This window comes from Drosophila sechellia, unplaced genomic scaffold, assembly GCF_004382195.2.
Source record: "Drosophila sechellia strain sech25 unplaced genomic scaffold, ASM438219v1 Y_32, whole genome shotgun sequence".
In the NCBI taxonomy this organism is placed as follows: Eukaryota; Metazoa; Arthropoda; class Insecta; order Diptera; family Drosophilidae; genus Drosophila; species Drosophila sechellia.
The window spans coordinates 22,636-27,162 of NW_022611400.1; positions in this window are offsets into that span (position 1 = coordinate 22,636).

A 4,527-nucleotide genomic window follows, 5' to 3' on the forward strand; every position below is an offset into this window, starting at 1 on the left:
CCCAAAACTTTTTTTAAATGTTATCACTCCTCACTTGGAGCACCTTTGTAAATCAAACATATCACCGTGTCAGCACGGTTCTATAAAACGCAGATCAACAACCACTAACCTCTTTGAGCTAACTTCTTTCGTAATACAGGGCTTCAAAAATAAATTTCAAACAGATGTCATCTACACTGACGTTAGTAAAGTATTTGACTCTGTTAATCATTACCTTCTAGTAAGGAAACTTGATCTATTAGGTTACCCTATTGATGTTTTAGGATGGATTTCAAGCTATCAGAATGGCAGGACGGAACAAGTTCTTTTTAAAAATTCTCTATCTTGAAAACTCCGAGTCACATCTGGTGTCCCACAAAGGAGCCACCTTGGTCCGCTTCTTTTTACCTTATTTATTAACAACCTCCCCTTAGTAATAAAACATTCGCGTGTACTCATTTACGCAGACAATGTTAAGTTATGCCTCCAGCACAAGGACATTTCGCGCCATTTGGACTTACAATCCGATCTAGACGCTTTCAAATATTGTGCCGTGATAACATATTAAATTAATTAATTAAAATAAATGGCTCCAAGTGTAAAGTTATGACATTTTGTCGTGTCAACCCAATACGCACGACTTACATTCTAAGAGGTAGCCCTTTGGACAGAATAACACGGGTTGATGATCTCGGTGTTCTTCAGGACCCTAAACTAAAATTTTCTGACCATATTTCCACTATTGTCAATAAGGCTAGGCTTGGTTTTATAAAAAGGTGGTCTAAGGAATTTGATGATCCTTACATGACTTAAACGTAATTTATTTCGGTAATCCATCCGATTCTTGAGTATGGATCACCTGTTTGGAGTCCACAATACGTAGTCCACTCGGACCGCATTGAATCGGCCGTATATTACCTCCTTATTCGAGTAGACTACTTTTAATTAATTTACCATAGAACGATGATTGGAACAGTTTTTAATTGTAAGGTTAACTTCTATGTTCCAAGTAGATTCACTAGAAACTATATACCCCTTATCTTAAATCATTGTAGATCTAACCATGAGTTGATTGACCCTTACAAAGTATTATGTTCTGACTATAATAGACTTCATCCTATTATCTGTAATCTTGACTCTCTGCCGATCTTAAAGCAATCAATTTTAACTTTTTTAATACATAATTTTTAATTAATTAACACTAAGCATATCAGAAAATGATATCACCGGTAAACCAAGTCAAGTATGACTATCACCTCATTAACGGCGAGAAAGGTGTAGCTAAAGTAGAAGGTTAGAAAATGTTTTAACAGTGAGGACGAGTAAAAAGAGATTGTCCAAAAAGAGACCACAAATTTTTCAGATGCAACCAGGACATAGCGCGGCCGAATGCAAGGTCGAAATGTTAGCCAAACAGGAGTAGAAGGATAATTTAGTACAGGTGGACGACAAAACTAAGCCAACAATCGTGTTTACGTCTTTAGGCCTGGAGTTAAAGTACATTGTGTTCGGGAAAGTCATTTTCAAGGATTTTTGTGGATACCTGCGCAGATCTCAGTTTGGTACCTCGTAACATTTATTTAAATAAAAGTTGACGGTGAAAGTCAAATCGTACCATTGAGGCCTTACAATCCCAGTTCAAATTCATGACCTAGAATTCCACGTCATAAACACATAAAATTCGATGAGATTCTAGGTAGAACCCTTTAACTAATGCTAGACATAAAAAGCACGAAGGATGGTACTGAATTCATACCAAGATCAGGCAGGTAGTGACAGGGCTCAAAAAGCAGGTCCAAGATGGAGAGCAGAACCGAAGTTCACGCATGGAGTAGCTGAACGAATTTCAGAGCTTGTGCATGATATCTGTAGAGCAAACAGCAGGAAAGCTTGACGTAGAGTTATCGCACTTGCTACATTCAAAGCGAAGTGTTGTATGATAGAAGAGCACAAGCCGAAAAGAAACGTTAATTGTCCAGTCGAGACGAAAACGTTTCTTTGTCCGGTACTTACAGACGAAACACCAGTGTTTCAACGATATCCTGTTACTGAGGTAAGAGGAAACTCCGTACCACTCTATAACTGGAGGCCTCGTAAAAGACATTAACTCGTGTATTACAACGAGTTCAGAGTAAACTGCTCCCTTGGCCGAGCCAAGATGAATAAAGATGCTCCATAATGGAACGACCAATTGGAGAAGTTGCGGAAAGCGACCAGGCATCTCTTTAACAAAGCAAAAAGAGAAGGGAACTGGGATTCCGAAAGCTTCCGAAAGAAAATCAGCAGAAGTGTTCTCTCCCGGATTTCTCTTCGAGATATATGTATTTGAAATATGAAATATTACGTTTAATAGAAACTCGGGTGTTTGACTCACCCTAAACTCGTTGGTTGTTATCATTTTAGTCCACTTATCCAGCTTAAGACGCATGGTCTTTGTTAGGTAGTTCAAGTTATTTTTTATAAAATTTATTTTCAGTAGCTAAGATTTAAGTTGTAATCACAACTTTACAATCTGATTTCACGTATGACAAGAAAATCATTTGCTGCTAGGTATTAAATTAAAATAAACTTGTATACCTGGTTTGTCGATTTTGCAATGTCTGTCTTTGCATAATAAACTTTTTGCAATTTTCTCATTTTATTCCCAATATCTACTATCGGTAGATGTCGTCTTATTATTATAATGTGTTTAATGCGTTTTATCATTTTACTCAATTCTCTCACGCCTGTTCCGCAACGCCTTTATATTATTCTTAGTCTCCTGGCGCATCTGACTACGATCTTCTCCTAACTCCTGTATCATACTGCTGCACCTGTTCTTTAAGTTATGAACTGTCAATAACTCGTATGTCAACATGTATGTTAGTAGTTTGAGCGGTGACACTTTTGTGATTCTGGAATCGATATTGTTTATCAATTGTTAAACTTTACCCAAATTGCACCAAATTCGCTCTCTAGACTTATCTTCGACATCATCGGCTCCACGATTTTGTGCATTCTTTCGAGTTGACCAATACCCCGAGGTACACCTGTAGCGATTAATAAATGCTGAATCTGCTATTTTTCCCAATATTCTCTGAAAAAGTTTGAGTTATATGTGGATGTAGATGACTGTCTCCTCTATCTTTTGCAACAGAAAATTTCCCTTCTTTTCTCCAAAGGTTTAGCTATTTAACTATTATTACAGAAGCCAACAGTCAAATATTCTGGATCACCCTTGAAATTAATCTAACATTGAAAGAACACATCACGGAAAAGGAGAATTTTATAAATCAAGCCAGAGAGAATGCTAAAGTCGAGTTTCCCGACTATCAGTTACCCGTTACTCAGCTTGTGTGAATGCGAACGCGAAATTTAATAATTTTTGTGGGAAATCGTCAGAGAGGGGAAAGAGCGGGAAAGGAAATATAAAGTAAAGGCAAATCGATAGAAATTTAAAAGCAAAAAATTATGAAAAATTATCTAGCTAAAAATTTAAGAAATGATGCGTGCCATAACAGTGCCAAGGTATTGTGAAGTTTGAGCCAGTCAGAAGATAGAGTTTAAAGAAGGCTGTTCAAGAATGTAACCGAGGAAACGTAAGGCCACGATCCGAGATTCACAGGAGGTTGAATTGGTTGGCCTGGCCTTCGGACTCCGACATATACTTTATGTGGTCGAAAACGCATCCTTCTACTTTCCTTTTTAACGAATTTAGTATTCCATTTCACTATACGAGTAAAGGGCATAACAAGAAAGAAAGCTTGGTCGAGTTGCCCCACTATTAGATACCAGTTACTCAGCTAATGGGAATGCGAACCCGAAATTTCATTATTTTTTCTGGGGCATCCATAAAGGAGTGTCATGGTCAAAGTTTTGTTGGTATACCGATAGAAATGGGAAAGAGAAACAATAAAACAAAAAAATGAAATAACATTTTTCAAAAGCGTGGGCGTGGATGTTCTGTGCGGTTTTCGGCGTTAGAGTGGGCGCAGAAAAAACGTTTTTGGCAAATCAATACCAATTTAAAAGAATAATAAAAATTAGGAAAAGCATCAAAACATATTTCAAAAGTTTGGGCTTGACGGGTAAAATGAGAGGAAAGAGATATTGGCACTTCTAGATGAAGAGTTACGAGAAAAATTAAGAGTATTAGGACTAAGCTGAGATGAAAGGAAACATGTATTACAAAACAGACTCTTTGCTCAGTATGGCTTGAATTCGGATAATGAAGAAATCGGAGTGAGGGTATACATATATGAAAATCAACGACTTAGTGGAGCGGACAAGCTTTTTATTGGTAGTCAGCATGAAATTAAACCTTAAAAACCGCATAGGTTGACGAATTCCCGAACATACATACTCTTATGCCGTACCTAAGTCGAATCTTATATTTTGCCCCACCATACAGCTCACTGCCATACGATCTTCAGCGTGTCTATTCGTCAGGTCCCGACGGAATCCGTGGTTGTGCGCTCAGATTCTGTGCGGAAGCCTTGTGCAAGCCTCTACTGAAACTTTTTACCTTATCCCTGGGATGTTGACAGTTCGCACATATATGGAAGGAGT